Source organism: Sitophilus oryzae, unplaced genomic scaffold (genome assembly GCF_002938485.1).
Source record: "Sitophilus oryzae breed Bouriz unplaced genomic scaffold, Soryzae_2.0 scaffold_30_pilon_pilon, whole genome shotgun sequence".
Taxonomy (NCBI): Eukaryota; Metazoa; Arthropoda; class Insecta; order Coleoptera; family Curculionidae; genus Sitophilus; species Sitophilus oryzae.
The window spans coordinates 478,553-496,472 of record NW_022146874.1 but is presented as its reverse complement, the minus strand read 5'-3'; the positions used below and the strand labels follow the sequence as shown (position 1 = coordinate 496,472).

Here is a 17,920-nt window from a genome sequence, read left to right as displayed (position 1 = left end):
ATAATAAGCGTTCACGTGTTGTACGAAATATTAAAATAATAATATAAATCCTTGATATAAATAATATACCGCGTACTATGATTGAAAAAAAAATAGCGTCAGCGATGACTATGAAATGAAGATCGCTGTCATTTTATATGGGAAATGTCCTCAATCGTCATTTCCCAGCTAACTGGACGCCGTTTTTTCGATCATACGGTATATATTGACAAAAAACACTGAAAAGCACATTTGTTTTCTACTGAAAATAATTCCAAAATAACTTAAAATAATCTGGCAACATCGAAGATGTGCGCATGCGTAGTGTCTGTGACTATATGCAGCAGAAACTCGTTTCAAGGTCAGCCACCGGATCCACACCATTACCTCGTCTCGATTTGTGTCTTTCTCCATGAAGTTTTTTTTATGTAGAAATTTATGAAGAAATTCACAACAGCCAAACCGCTTAAAGTCATTTGCAGATTACATTTTTAGTTTAGAATGTGGTACGCGATAAAAATAGGGTGCGGCAACACTGCAAAACGGAAATATGTAATGGCGTCGCCCTGTGAGGATTCCTCGCCTTGTGTGATAGATATTGCTCGACATGAACCGTGAATAATTATTAAAAGTGATTGAAAACCTATCAAACTGGGGTGGACTAAAAGGGCCACAGGTAATCGTGAAGAGGTGAAAGTTTGGAGGATACGTTTGAATAAGATAAGTACACAGTTATTGCCAATAGTTTACAAAACGAAAGTGTTGGTTGCTTATTTGTGGTCGGGATGTAGGATTCGAATCGATTTTAATCGAAGATCAATCTTTTACCCAGAAAATCGATCAACATATTTTCAAACTAGGTATATTTTAAAGTAGGTATATTTTTAAATGCAATACATACATACAATTACAATACTGTAATTTTTTTACTTCAGTGATTTTGCCATTGCATTTCCATTCCAAAAATGCCATAATGTCATATACTTAGTGGTTTTTTGCAATATAACTGTTTTTAAACTAAATTTACTGCTTATTTAAAGCCCTCTGAAAATTCTAAATCCGAATAATTTTAAACATTTTTAATTGGATATATTGTATAATGTGTTTGGTATTTGGTATACCATGTGTTCTTCAAAATTCAGCCTACCAAAATGTGCATTCTTATTTGTTATATACAGGGTGAGTCAAAACTTAATGTTGTATTTTTCTCCACTATTTTAAATTGAACGCCCTATATTTTGTATCATAATCCAACAGAATTTTATGTAGTCTTTTCATTTTATTAAGCACTTCTTATACCTAAAAGTGTCATATTATCTATCTCTTACACTCTAGGCTTTCTGTCACATGATAAATATTAAGCGTATTTATTAATCCATTACATTTAAAGGTAGCCTCATTAGAAAATAAGATTTTAGTTAAAAGCCTCTGTGAACTGTATTAAGCATATGTATTGTGAAATTAGTCATCCTGTTGATAAAGTAATTTAGATTTTAATGCAGTTCCAATTGATACGGATGAGATTTATGTGTTTTTATAGTTCTATTAACACTACTCTGAGAAACGTCTGTTTTAGTTGATATTGCTGGAGAGGAAGTGTTAGAATTTTCTTCGATACATTGTCCATACTATCAAACCTTCATTTTAATTTCTTGAACACGGATAGTTGAGTTGCCCTTAAATCTGGATGTCTTTGATGACAAATTTTTCTTGCTATTTAAAAAAAATAGCTGCCCTAATACAATAAATCATATTTTTTATTAATTTGTCACGTGAAAAACTGATTATTGAGTTAATTAAAAAGGTTGTTCTACTTTGCTGTAGATAGGTATGATACTTTTAATAATAAACACCTTAAAACAACAAAATGCGCGTTTCCATTGCCACCATATTAAGCAAAAAAAATTAAAATGATATGTCAAACCATAATTCTCATATAGAGCTTTTTCGGAAGCCTGGGTCAGCCTGTATAAACACTTTTTCTTTATTTAGATGTGAATTAATTTTTATTTATATTTGTTTTAGATTAAAAAACGACAGCTGATCTTGAATCAAGAGAAGTTATCTGTGTTTTTGCGACACCACATGACGATTTGGATGTCTATGAAGCCCTTTAGTTAACAATTAATTAAATAACCATACACATAACAATGTGTACGACATTTCTATAGAAAAGCTTAGGTGCTTCTAACAGGTATTGCGATATGTAATTTTAAGATTGAGTAAAATTAGTGAAATATCATATACAGTATAGTATCACTAATCGAAATTAATATATCGTCGTCGTAAAGTCAAAACATTGTACCTAAAAACATACATGTTTTCACAAACTAGAAAAAAACATTTACAATTTTTAATGAATTGTGAAATAAGGTTATATTTTGTAACAATTTTTAAAAATAGTAAACAAATTAGGTGGTAGGTGGTGGTGTAATAGATACTAAAGTAATAACTGAAACTTAAGAAAATATATTAAGATACGACTAACGAGGTTTTGACTACAACGACGATATGTTTTTTTGACTTGTTAAAACGATGATACAAATAATTTAGAATTATTTATTTCAGTATGACAGCATTGTTATATCTTATTAATGAGATTATTTTTTTCACTAATTAATGTGATGTATTTTAATAAACTAAATTCTACAAAGTTATTTGGTATAATGGTAGATTACCTATAGAATAAAGTCAATAATTCAATTTAAAAAGACAATATTAGTATTCAATGTTGTTAAAATTTGCCAGTAGTAATTTTTTTCTGAAAGTCGAGTATTCAAAATTGTTAGGAAAGTTTTATAGGATGAAGAAAATATACAGGATATTTCGGGAAGCTTTTGCTAGCATATTTTGTAGATAAAAATACGAAAAAATAATCTTTTAAATGGATGTCCTAACATGCTTTATTTCGGATATATAGGGTGTAGAAATTTCATTTTTATCTCGATTTTTTCCAAATAATTTCTGAACTAACGCCGATATTTGGATGAAAATTGGTATTTCGGACTTTTTTTTACATATTTTTTTAACTGGTTAGAAGAGTAATAACTTTTTTTGTGTTCGTACTTCTATAAAAATACTAAGTAAAAGTATACCGGGTGCGTCTCAAAAGTGGCTCACCCCTATAACTTTTTTATATTTTTAGATAAAAAAATGAGATTTGGTATGTTAGTATATGATATAAATTAGGATTAATTGACGTATTCAATTGTTTTTGGTCACTTCCTGTTTCACCAGAAATGACTACAACTTTTGATTTTTTAATGGCACACTCGGTATATTTCTACTTTATTGGATATAAAATGACACTCTGAATAGAATGACATATCATAAGTCAATTTTTGACATTCTCGCATATGGTCTATTTGAAATTGTAACATGCGGTTCGTAACGCCAATTTGACTCGAAATACCAAGTGTGTGGTCGTAAAAATTATTCGTAAAAAAATGCTTTTTCTAAATATGCTAATGAGCAACCCTTGTTCAATTTGAAAAAATTGAGATATGATTAAAAATACGATTTGGCCATCTTTTAACCGGCCAGGACAAGACACGAAAACCAATAAACGATCAAATCTATTTTTCTTAGGTTCCTTGATTAAAAATTAGTGTTTTTATCACAGCCATGGCACTCTAGATTGAAGTTTAAAATTCAATTTTGTTTTAAGCAAGAATGTCAAAAGTTGACATATGATATGTCATTCTATTTAGATTGTCATTTTCTATCGAATTAAGTAGAAATATACCGAGTGTGCCATTAAAAAATCAAGTTTTAGTCATTTCCGGTGAAACAGGAAGTGACTGAAAACTGTTGAATACGTCAATCAATCCTAATTTATGTCATATACTAACATCCCAAATCTCGTTTTTTATCTGAGAAAATAAAAAAGTTATAGGGGTGAGCCACTTTCGAGACGCACCCGGTATATATTTTCATAGCTTTTGGGTTAGGTAAAAATCGCTGCAAGCAGCCGTTTTCAAGACATTTGATATGGAAATAGCCAATACGTGTCATTACTGACGAAAAATAAACATGTTGACTACATAGACATTTCACTGAAATGACAAATTTGGGAACTCCTTATCTTTTTAAGCTAATCATGAATTTTTCTAGAAAAAAATGATAAAACAGTTTCTGTTGAATCTTTGGCACGAAAACATTTCAAATTTATTATTTTAAACTAATAACTATCCAGTCAACATGAATAATTTTTGTCAATTAAGACATGTATTCATTATTTTGATTCGAAATATCTTGAGAACCATTACACGTAGCCAGGGTTGGGTAACGACGTGGAAAATTAATTTTCTACGTTTCTACGTTTTATGACATTATCCGTTTGTTAAATAATAAATAACAATATAGTTTAATTGTTATTAATCTATTTCTTGTACCACTCACTGTGTAAACGTTAAAGATTGATTTCAGTATACATAACTAATTTTCTACATATGGACATGTTGAAAATATAGATAATTAGTTGGTGTAGAAAATTAATATTCTACGTGTAGAAAATACCGTAGAATATGTCAAATTTTCTATCTACCCAACCCTGCTCTTAGCGATTTTTACCAAGAGACTTTTATTACATAGAAAATGGCGGAAATGTATATATTTTCGCTTGGTAGTGTAATACAGGTACGGACGAAAAGTTATTACTCTTCAAAATAGCTAAAAGATACATAAATGGCACCCCCTACAAGTAGGAGTCATTCATCGAAATCAAATTTCTCATGTCAAAAAACACCCAGACACAAAACACAAATATTCATCCAAATATCGGCGTTGGCTCAGAAATTTGGATAAAATCGAAATAAAAATGACCCTGTATCTCCGAGACGAAGCATTTTCGGACATAAATTTATACGAACTTTTTTACTTATTTTTATTTGCAGAATATACTGCCGAAGTTTTCTGAATGGAAGATCTGGCCAATTGACTTCTGCTGATGTGTGAATTTTCTTAAATATTTTTTTCTCATTTAGCCTCATTCAGTTTAACTAAATTTTATTTTGGATTACCTACACATATTTATCAAAAAAATGTCTATACCTATGTGGCGGATTCATCTCTCCAAAAAAATCCTATATGGGTATTTCTCCACTGTAAGAAAATTTACAAAATAAAATAGTTATTTTTTGTAAACACTGCTGGCGTTAATCCAACGGAAACTACTTGTCAGCAGTTAGGTTTACTGATAAACAAATTTGCCTAACAAACAAAAAAAATGCTTAACGGAAAGTTTATCTCTCTCCGTCGTCGAAAGCAAAAAAATACAAAGAACAAAGAAAAAAAATATTTAAAATATTTAAATGCAACTATTCCAGAACACTTTAGTTTTTTTTTTCTACAAAACCCGTTGACGTTCTGTTAAAATGACATTGTATGAAGTTAAACTTCAAAATTAACAACTACTACCTGATAACACTTTACTTAATAAGGTAAAACCAGAAACCCTCAAACTTTCTGTATGATTATTTTTAATTTGTTTTTAATTTTTACGTATGTTATGTTTTTTAAAATCATCAATAATTTTTTTTAGTTGCATTTAAATATTTTTAATAGTCTTTTTCTTTAACTTTTGTATTTTTTTGTTTCCGACGACGGAAAGAGATAAACTTTCCGAAATGTTAAGCATTTTTTTGTTCGTTAGGAAAATTTGTTTATCAGTAAACCTAACTGCTGACAAGTAGTTTCCGTTGGATTAACGCAGCATTGTTTACAAAAAATAACTACATATTTCATTTTGTAGATTTTTTGCAGTGGCGAAATACCCATATAGGATTTTTTTAGAGAAATTATATTTATCATTTATACAATAAGATCGAAAAAAAAATGGCGTCAGAGTTGACTTGGTAATGATGATCGATGACATTTTAGTATCGATCGACATATAGTAATAGCAAAATAAATGACAAGTTATTTCAGAGATACATGGTGGCCCATTAGTGCGAGGAAGGCCAATATTGTCGTCATTGTCGAAGATATGAAAAAAAAGTTTTATACAGATTTTCCATGGTTTATGGAGTGACATATCCTAAAAATATTTTGTTGTAGTGTCAAAAAAAGTTATGGTAAAGTTTTTTCAAATTGCACTCCCCATTTTTCTGTAGATAATTGGGTTTACCATACAATTCGGCATATAGTACACTATTTTTATTTGAAGCACTATGGGGTGTTTACTAAAACTTTGTTTAAAAACGCTATCTGAAAAATAACAGAATAAACCCGCGAAGGAAAATTATAATTATCTTATACAGAATAATTTTTATGGTGTCGCTAATATAATATTTAAATGCTTGATCTCAATTTTTGAAATACAACGCCCTGTATATTATTTTTCTTTTATGTGCAGAATTTAATACTGAACATTTTTTGTATTTAAAGTGTTCCTAAATTTTTAACGGTTTCGTAGATATTTGCAGTATTATATTACCTATGGTTTTTCAACAGTAAATTTTTATCAAAGTCCCCTAATATGATCTTTGTCCGGTATTTTGCCGTCGAAAACCCCATATATAGTATAATACAGCGAATATCTGCATAACCGCTAAGTTATTTTCACTCAAGTTTTTAACCACTTTTCTGAATTAGTATTTTTAAGGGGCACACCTAGTGTAACAGCCTGAAAAAGGCGATTTTTGGGAATTAAAAAAAACTACTGTATCAATTTTTTTTAAATTTGAAGGGTATATTTATACATATTTTAAGAATATACAGTTTAATTTATGAAGAAAAAAAATGAAATAATTTTCGAGTTACACGCTATCTTCGACGACGCTAAAAGCGAAAGATCCTCCATTGCTGCAGTGATTCCGGCCTTCTCCGTGGAAAAAAAATCTCATTAAACTAGAAGATATTGTCCGTACAATGACCTACGATCGAAAAAAAAATCAAAAATTGACACAATGGCGGCGTTTTTTAAATAAAGTTGAATTTTACCCAAATTATAAAATAATTTATTAAATATTTTGGTGGTTTTTTCAGAACATGTAGAAAAAAATTGATAGTGATCAGATCATTTGTCTCCGAATAATCACTGCAGCAAATTCGAAAAATGCTGTTTCGAGAAAAATGCGTTTAAAGATAGAATGGTCGTTTTTACTGTTATAAATGGATTAAAATCATACTTACTGCTAATTCGCTATTCCAGGCTCATATAATTCACCTTCTTTTTATTCAAAATGTGCTTGTTGGGCTTTGGCGAAATGATGGACCCTTTTCTGAAGAAGCCCGTTCGCGATGATCAGCGATTCGTATTCTCGTCTCGTCCTTAAGAGCCGCATACTCTCTTGCTGCAGGTCCAACTATCACTGCCATTACATTAAATATCTTCAAAATTGATGAATAACCGTCATTAAAAATATTGAAGTTGCAAAATAATTTGTTATTCGATAGTTTTAAGGCCATTGTGAAGGTGCTTTGGCGACAAGTGCCAAAGTAAACCATTGTAATTTTTATTATTGTTTTGAGTATTACTACCTTTACATCTATCAAGCAATTCATGTCGAGATAAGTCTTCATAAATAGGTTTTAAAGCTTCTTCAACTTCTGGATCTAGCGGGAGGTAATCGTGTTTAAACTTACTCATAATTTCTGCATCTTCCGCGCGGCGATAAGCGCACCAACTCCCTGCGCCTTCTGGACAATTATAATGGTTTGGTTTGTTATCAGTTGAACACAAATGATAAAACACAGCCCAGATTGCTACATTTCGTCTACATTATCTTGATTTCTCATAATTGCCAAATCGTAATATTTTTGTAGTTTATTAAATTTACAGTTAACTTTTGCGATGTTTTACTTTTTCCTCCTAACTTCTTATTGTTTTTCTTTAAATTTCGTAATTTTTTGCATTTAGACTAGTGTTTCCATTCTTTTTTTCACATGTAAATAATAGCATTCTAATTTTTGAACAGGAATATCATAAGGATTTAAATATATTATTCCTTATAAGTGGCACTATCATCATCACCAATGTAGCGAAAATAGTTTACGCCATATTTGCTAATCGAACGACTAAACGTGTTTTTTACAGTATCTACTTTCATTTTTGAGGCAAATCTCTTATGATTAATATCATATTCTTCTTCATGTAATGATAACCATTCTTCGTAAGCTTCAGAATCGCTCCCTTTTTTTTCTCTTCAAAAACACCACTCTGAAAATAAGTAGCCTTCACATATGAATCAAGAATTTTCTTGCAATATTTTCCTACCAGCGTAACTTTGATCATAAAATGTGCATGCTAGATCCATTAATCTACAAAAAAGATTTATCCCGTTTATTCCGACGCATTTAAAGACGCATCACAGCCACAGTACGTCTATTTCAAATGCGTTTCCATAAAGGCTTTTGGAAATTCCGGACAAATGAACTATGAAATCCGGACAAAATCTGGACGTCGCAAAAAACAAACTATAAATTTATTTATGAACTTTTATAGGACAGAAAGCCGGGAAATCAACAAAATATAAACCAAAAAAACATTCACTTTCCTGGAGTACACCAAAAGCGAAAAATTTGAGCGCCAAAGTATAGAAATTGGTACTTTTGAACATGCGTCGGTTAAGTAGAGCTGTAGCATCGTAGAGACTAAAATATTCAACAAAGTAACTGAGAAATTAATTCAACTGTATCTGTAAAATATTTTACCAAGTTAAATTGTTTTTGTGGTCAGGTTTCCCGGACGATTTTCAAAATCCGGGCACCGGACACTTTAATAATCCGGCCATGTCCGGGTAAATCCGGACGTATGGAAACCCTAATCGTTGGTCCAGAATTGATGTACGAATGACCACATTCACAAATGACAGTTTTTTTAAACTTAAACCCCAGACCTTTTGGACTTGCTTGATTAAAAGTAATTTCTTTTTGACAAGTTTTGCATACCACTAAATTTCTAATTGCACTAAAAACTGAGACAAATTGTAAAATACAATATCTATGAGATGGGTCAATCACAACATTATCGTCATTATTCTGTAATAGTTTCTTTGTGGACGTACTGGTATCCGCAGTAGATTGTTTAAATGTATGTCGGTTTCCGGGAAACTTGCGTTTTTTTGCTATTTGATCGGTGTTTGAGAACATCGTGAGTTCCTTGTTTATTTAAATACCGATTGTTTATGTATTTTCAGTAAAATAAAACGTGTTAACTTATGAAGTTCTCGATACAACGGTCACAATAAAACTAAATGTATCTGGTTAGGTAGTAGTTCTCGAGATTAGTATACTGATATATTTCTGTATACCTGACAGCCTACAATAGAAACCGGAATCGTATTACAATGGTTCGAGGAGACGGTGGACTCCGAACAATACCTCAGGTACGTCCCGTAGTTAATGCTAAACTATCTAATTGCTGAGCGGCCACTCTTTAACTAACGGCTGTAACTCAAAAACTATTTGAGATATCGATTTAAAATCTTAATATATTCTTATAAAAACAAATCTTGATAATATACATATTTCTAAAGGTATAACCTATCGAAATATGAAAAAAGAAATACTATTTTTTTCATTTCACACTAAGTGTACCCCTTATACAAAGTAAAGTAAATATAAATTTTTAGTAAATAAGAAACACAATGCCAACACCGCATAGTGCTTCAAATAAAAATAGTGTACTATATGCAGAATTTTATGCTGAATCCAATTATCTACAAAAATATTGGGGATGGAACTTAAAAAAAAACTACATCGTAATTTTTTTTGAAACACTCTGTATACAATAATAGTATATTGTTTTATTAGGAGTAAAAATGACACTTTCCGTGGCGAGGCTGTACGTTTGACGAGCGTTAGCGAGTCCGACATATAGCCGAGGCACAAATAATAGATTACATATAAAAATATTACATAATTACAATTAATAGATTCCAAGTAATATCACAGATTATACAGATTATAATCTTGGTTTTTTCTTTATTGTTATTCGTGGTTCCAATTTTCGGAATCGGGCACTAGTTAGGTGACTAGTTTGCGCACATAGCACGCCCACTTATGGCCTCTAAAATTGTGCACAGCGCCTGACCGGCACAGTTATTAGAAAGATTTCGCAAAACCGAATAGCGTCATGCAGTATTTACGCGTACCTTATGGTCAGTCATGGTTACTATATGCGCCAGTCAATTTTTAACGCAACGCCCGCTAATAACGTTACCGTCTGACGTAATTTGCGGATCAATTACACCAAGCGCTATTTCTAAATAACGTTTAAAAATTGCTTAAATGGGCATGTGCGGGTATTTGACAACTGGGGCCGGCCGGCGAGATCTTATATTTTAGGTTATGTTTGAATTGTTTTGAATTATTACTTTAGTTTTATTAGGTAATTTGATATTTAAGTAGCTGGGATTAGTTTTAATTAAATAAATATGGCCCAAAATATATGATTCCTCCTCTTCCAATATTAAAGAACCTATAAAGAGACTTAAGCCTTGTTCATGTAGACGCGAATCGCGATTTTGCGGAACTGCTCTCATTGGTCCAATTTTAATGATCATGGCGGCGCTGTCAGAAATTTTGAGATTTTGGCGATTCGCAATAAGATTTAAAATTTGGGGTGCGGGAAAGTTAAAGTGTTTTCAACTTTTTGCGAATATTCGCGCGATTTTAAGGTTCGCGTTTGCGCAGAATGGTGTTGTGATCGGTTATCGATTATTTTGACGACGCTGACAAAGTACAAAGTAACTGAAAGGATTTCTCCAGGTAAAATGGGTTCTCGTGCATATGTTTTTGATATATATATATGGTGACAATTTTTCAACCAAGTTATCAAACTCCTGTACAGACAATCTGTGAAAATTCCTAATTTTTTTCTCATCTTTTGTCCTCATTTCTTGAATTAAATTGCGATAAGCACCCTTGATAACGCATTGGCTGTTAGCAGAAACAATATTCCGAACACCAGAATTTACTTAAATCATCAAGCAGGTCACACAATTTAAATATTTGGGATGCATGGTTAGCGAAACGTGGGATCCGGATCAGGAGATCAAATGCAGGATCGAACAAGCAAGATCTACTTTTCTGAGACTGCGAAGATTTCTCACAGATAGGAATTTGAACTTCGGCCTTAGATACAGAATGGTGAAGTGCTATGTCTGGTCCGTTTTGTTATATGGTGTGGAAGCATGGACACTGAAGGTAGCAACAATAAACCGAATTGAAGCCTTCGAAATGTGGACCCTACGACGAATGCTAAGAGTGCCCTGGGTCGACCGTGTTAGGAATGAAGACTGTATGAAATAGGTCCAAATTTTGCGAATATTTTTTGGCGAATCGCTTTCCGCAATTCGCAATTCGCGTCTACATGAAACAAGCTTTAAGTTGACCGCAGATGACGACTTAGCCCTTCTATGAGAATTATTTGTTGCTTGTTGCTCTAAACCCACTGGCAGACATTGAACAATAAAGCACTGGAAAGAAGCACTTTAGCCCTTTAGTTTTAAAATACCTAGTAAACAAAACAATTTCAAAGTTAGGTTAAGTTTAAATAGCGGACGCGGCGCGAACAGAATTCTTTCCGATCCGATAACTCTGCCGATAACTATAAATGAAGAGAGTTAATACCACCTCACGTAAAGGAAATAACATCTGGCCTTATTAACGTCCATGCACGCTATTCGGTTTAGCGATATCTCTCTATTACCCTGTTTATTGTTATTTTACGGGAGTTTATTTTTGCGCACAGGAAATTTGACTCGTTTGCACATCGTCATAAAAAACAATTTTCGTACCACGAATTAGGGATAAGATTTTTATCTATATACATATAGTATACTTAATCTGTGGTAATATAAAGATTTAAAAGTCATACCTTGTGTGTAATTATATATCGAAAAACTATGGTTACGGCTCGTTGAATTTGATACTTTGTCAGTTTAAAAATATATTTTCGTACTTTTATGGTTAGGTGTAAAAGTGCTTTACTTTTATGACTAGGCGTTAAAATGACTTTTTTATATTGTCAATCACGTGGCAAAAATTAATACTTTTGTGACGTTTGAAATAAAAATATTTTAGGATATGCACTATAAACCATGCAACATCCGTATAAGCCTTTTTTGTATCTTGGACGATATTGGACTTTCTTGCACTAATGAACCATCATGTATACCATACTTATAGAAATTGAAGATATTTACAAAGCTCTATAAAATTATCCTACTAATTTGGAGTATTACGACAATAGCGCTAGTGACTAGTGTGTTTGCAGCTTGTATACTCAAAAATATATAATTTTAAATTGTGATTAAATTATTATATTTAACGATTTTGCGTAATTTCTGAAACAAAAAATAACAAACGGAACTCCACTTTTGTCTGCCCATAATATACCGGGTGCGTCTCAAAAGTGACTCACTCCTATAACTTTTTTATTTTTTCAGATAACAAAACGATATTTGGTATGTTAGTATATGACAAATTAGGATTGATTGACGTATTCAACTGTTTTTAGTCACTTCCTATTTCATCGGAAATTATTACAACTTTTGATTTTTAAATGACGCCTCGGTATTTTTTTACTTTATTCGATAGAAAATGTCACTCTGAATAGAATGACATATCATATGTCAACTTTTGACATTTTCGCATATGGTTTGTTTGAAATTGTAACATGCGGTTCATAACGACAATTTGACTCGAGACTGTCAAGTGTATGGTACCAAAGTATTCGTAAAAAAATGCTTTTTTTGAATATGCTAATGAGCCACCCTTGTTCCATTTGAAAAAATTGAGATATGATTAAAAATACGATTTGGGCATATTTTAACCGGTCAGGGAAAAACACGAAACACATTAGACAATCAAATCTATTTTTGCATGGCTTCTTGATTAAAAATTAGTGTTTTTAACACAGCCATGACACTCTAGATTGGAATTTAAAATACAATTTGCTTTTAAGTGAAAATGTCAAAAGTTGTGTGTCATTTTCTATCGAATGAAGTAAAAATATACTGAGAGTCCCATTTAAAAATCAAAAGTTGTAGTAATTTCCGGTGAAACAGGAAGTGACCAAAAACAATTGAATACGTCAATCAATCCTAATTTATGTTATGTACTAACACACCAAATCTCGTTTTGTTATCTCAAAAAATATAAATAGGGGAGAGCCACTTTTGAGACGCACCCGGTATATCTAGTTAGATTTGTTATAAAGTGAAACTATTTTTAGATATGTTAGGATGTTATAATAATTATACAGGATGGCGCACCTCATTCGCCTCGGTTAATTATACGAAAACGGAAAGATGTAGAAACATAATTTTTTATGGGTATATGTAGAGAGGCAATGTGCATAATTTAAAATTATTTTCAAATGTCAGAACCCGGTATTTTATTTCATTTTTGTATTCTTGGACATAAAATAATGCATTTATTATAAGGGTTTAATATGTTTAAAAGTTTTGGTTTTTGAGATATTTAAAGATATTTAAATATGCATGCTATAATAAAAAAGTTTGTCAACACCCCGTGCATTACTTTTCAGAATGAATTCTAGTGCTGACTTTGAAGCCAGCGAAATAAACTTTACTAAAAAAAAATTATTGCTTCTTTCAATGTATACAGGGGTATCAAAAATTGCTGGTCTATTTTAAATATTTATTTTACATAACAACTTCGTTATTTCAAATACAATACCCTGTATTTTTTTAAATAAATCAAAGCAGATTTAAATGCTCTTTCAAACTATATTATGGTTTCCTATACCTATCTTGCTCAAATTTTGAATAAAAAGCGATTTTTCAATAAAATGGCAATCAAGGTGGCTGGTGTCGCCATGGCAATTTGCTAGTGACAGTAGCAATTTTCAAAATAGGCATTAGTTTATTTTAGGACTTTATTTAAATTTATAACAGTTTACTTTTATTTAATTTACCTACAATATTTTAATAAGTAAGTATTTATTATTTTATTAAGAAAAATAAAGTAGTTCTTTTTGATTTATATTACGATGACTTGTAGATATATTGGATTTTCAATAAAAGAACCAATTACGGCAAATTCATTTTCTTCACTTCCAACGACAAGTTTCTGCCTAATATTCTTATACCACACTACCAGCTCTGCGAAATAGGAAAAGTTGTTTTTCAAAGGAACGCTTGTCAAGAAAATTCCTATTTGGATATCTTTGAGCATAAACCCTTCAGGTTAACAAGCAATTGTCTTCACAAAATAAAATCACTAGTATCATATCCATTCCTTCCGTCAGCAGATACTGCTTCATTTTTCTTGATAAAATAATAAATACTTACTTATTAACCTTATTGTACATAAATTAAGTAAAAATAACCTGTTATGTGTATAACTAATGACGATTTTGAAAATAGCTACTATGTGTCATTAGAAAATTGCCATGGCGACACCAGCCATCTTGATTACAATTTTATTGATAAATCGCTGTTCAAAATCTGAGCCAAAATAGGTATAGGAAACCCTAATATAACTTGAAAGAGCATTTAAATCTGCTTTGACTTTTTTAAAAAAATACAGAGTTTTGTATTTGAAATAATGAAGTTTTTGTGCAAAATAAATATTTAAAATAGACCAACAATTTTTGATACCCCTGTATACATTTAAGGAAGCAATCAAGTTTATTAGTAAAGTTTATTTCTCTGGCTTGAAAGTCAGCACAAGAATTCTGAAAAGTAATGTACGAGGTGTTGACAAACTTTTTTGTTATAGCATGCATATTTAAATATCTTTTAAATATCTCAAAAACCAAAGCTTTTAAACATACTAAACCCTTATAATAAATGCCTTATTTTATGTCCAAGAATCCAAAAATGAAATAAAATACCGGGTGTTCTATAAGAAAAAACATAACTTTGGTATGGATATCAGTTCTGACACACCCTGTAAATTTCAAAATAATTTTAAATTATGCACATTGCCTTCCCACATGTACCCATAAAATATTTTGTTTCGACATTTTTCCGTTTTTGTATAATCAACCGAGGCGAATGAGGTGCGCCACCCTGTATAATTTTGATACGAGGTACATTTTAGTAAATTGTTTTTATAAAATAGGTATTTCGAAGATACTAAGTATACTAATGACTGAAATTATTTGTTTAAAAATAAAATTACGTTCTTTATTGTAGTATTTTTCCCCTTGCCCATTGTAATCTCTAATATTTAGCAATAACTACAGTTTCAACTGTTTAAATGGACTTATTTTGGGCATATATTATTAGGTATAAATACCTAATCACATATTATGGTTAAAAAGATAGGGTATTCTCGTTTTTTGTTGCAGTATTCTCTTGATTTGGATAAATACTTTATATCTGACAATTATATATTTTAGAAAACATTTTACGTACGTTACATCACGTACGTCAGGAGTGAGTGATCAACTTTTTATTCTTCCTAGATTTATTATTTAGTATAGTTACTAAATCGGTACCCCTTCCGAAATATACATTATTATTGCTGAACTCATGACTTTTAAATAACATTTTGTTGTCGAAGAACATATTGTGATTTGTTGGCGAGACTGGCTAAATAGTACTATCATCAAGGAGCTTCTCCTCGCATCCACTGTTGGATATTAGGCCTTCTCTAAATTTTTCCAATCCTCTTTGTTTTGGGCAGTTGCGATTCATTACTATACAATAGTACTATGTATGGAATTATTTTTATTATGGTCAGCAATATCCGATAGTTTTTGTGTTTACGGTGTGCTTTTGATACCAGATTACTTTTTTAATTATAGATAGATGTGGACAAAATAGTCCAGTAGTCTTCTTAATTACTGCTATTTATCTGTGATATTAAATTGTCAACTCCAACATTAGAGGACGAATTTCCACTAAGTGCTTCTGAGTGCTAAATTACGTTACATAAGGAACGTTTCATATTCCTAAAACCGATTGTAACAAATTTTTTACAAATTTTTATCCTTTATTTCTAGAGGATGAATGTCAAAAATTAGCTTCTAGGTACTCACTTAAGGAACCTCTGTATTTAAAACATCATTTTTGCAGAGCTAAACAACTTGTAGTTGATATAGTTAATGGAGATGTTTTACTTTCTAATTATTGGAATTTTAACTACATTTTTTGCGACTCCTGATTTTGCCTTTGGGTTATACTATAAAGCTAAATTTATACCTAGCATCATAAGTTTTTATAACCTTGTCTTTTAATATCTTATTTTAGCTGTACGAAAACCAAGTTGGCGTTCGCATATAATAATCCTTACCTATAGTCTGTGTTACCTACTAATCAGGGAAGATTTCGACAGATGATGTCCAAAAAAATGACAGAAAATACAATTTGACTGTGAATTAAAATTATAGACACAATTGTCACTGTCAGGAATTATGTTTGGTTTGGTTTGGTTTGGTTTGGTTTGGTTTGGTTTGGTCACTGTCAGGAATTATGTTATTGGACAGACTATATATACATAAATATGTTGTAATTGTACTATTTATTTACTGACTATATGGATTGCGTTATTTATTGTCTCTGTATTTAAAGCTATAATGTTAGTAGCAATTTAAGTACAGTTGTTACCTGTTTGACTTTTATTTTTACTGCTAAATATCATGAGATCGTTTATTAAGGACTGGTGGAAGAGCTCAAGTGCAGACGCTGACTGGAAAGTGAGGAAACTATGGAGGTCATCATGTATACTTGTTGCTGGAAGCAGAAACATGTTTGTATAGTCCGGTTTAACTGTGTTGGGTCTACATGACATTGGAGACGTATAATTCATTTGTGTAACTGAGTCTAATTGCGGCTCGTGAGTCGCAAAAGACAAAAAAATATATTTTTTTAGTGCATACAGTCTATTCTTCTAGCTTTCGTTGTAGAAATGACATTATTTGACAAAAATATAAAGTGTAACGTTAAAATATCCCCCCTCCCAACGCATTTACTTATACAGGGTGGTCCCAACTGTTTTCCGGAAACTTTCGCAGCATTTTCTGCAGATAAAACTAAGTAAAAAAGTTTGTATAAATGTATGTTCTAAAATGCTTAGTTTTGGAGATACAGGGTGTAGAAGTTTCATTTTCATTTCGATTTTTCCCAAATAATTTCTGAAGTATCGTCAATATTTTGATGAAAATTGGTGTCTGGAAGTTTTTTAACATGAGAAATTTGATTTTGCTGTCAATATGACTCCTACTTGTAGAGAGCGCCACCTACATATTTTTTAATTGGTTTGAAATGTAATAACTTTTCGTCTGTACCTGTATATAAACTCTCATTTTTTTTGTCAATAATAACATGTATTGACTACTTTCATTTTAAATATCTTGAAAACGGTTCCTCGTAGCCATTTTTACCAAGAGACATTTTTTACGTAAAAAATCACAGAAATTTATATTTTTTCTCAGTACTTTTATACAGGTACGGACGAAAAGTTATTACTCTTTAAATTGTTAAAACAGTTAAAACGCGTGTAGGTGGCGCCCCCTACAAATAGGAGTTATATTGACATCAAAATCAAATCTCTCATGTAAAAAAACTCCCAGACACCAATTTTTATCCAAATATTGACGATACTTCAGAAATTATTTGGAAAAAAACGAAATAAAAATAAAACTTCTACACCCTGTATCTTCGAAACTAAGCAATCTAGGACATACATTTATACGAACTTTTTTACTTATTTTTATCTGTAGAATATGCTGCCGAAATTTCCGTAATATAGTTCGGACTACCATCTATACTTATTTTTCCCTTTTTATTTTGGCGGTTGGGAGAGCACTTTTCAGATCTGTCTAGAAAGAAATAAGTATATAAATCGAGTGGCGTTAAGGGGGACGGGGGATATTTTGACAAAGTTACAGTACAACAGTGGATTAAATATTTATAAGCGAGTAAAAAACAAATAATTTCCAAGCTTTTTAGAGTTTGTTACTTTTTTAACGGCCTTATTTTTATATAAATCAGTTTGTTCTAAACGATTTATGAAAATT

The 17,920-nt window shown here is 31.3% G+C and overlaps 1 long non-coding RNA gene across 2 annotated transcripts; it reads left to right on the top strand.

The window, feature by feature from the left end:
• The first annotated feature begins 451 nt into the window (after positions 1–451).
• On the top strand, positions 452–16,426 carry LOC115884662. Of its 2 annotated transcripts, XR_004050590.1 has the most exons (3): positions 452–1,946; positions 2,005–2,173; positions 16,152–16,426. It is a non-coding gene; the product is annotated as an uncharacterized LOC115884662 (long non-coding RNA). The 2 variants fall into 2 exon arrangements; XR_004050588.1 differs by lacking the exon at positions 16,152–16,426 and having other exon boundaries at positions 2,005–2,691.
• Positions 16,427–17,920: the final 1,494 nt, after the last annotated feature.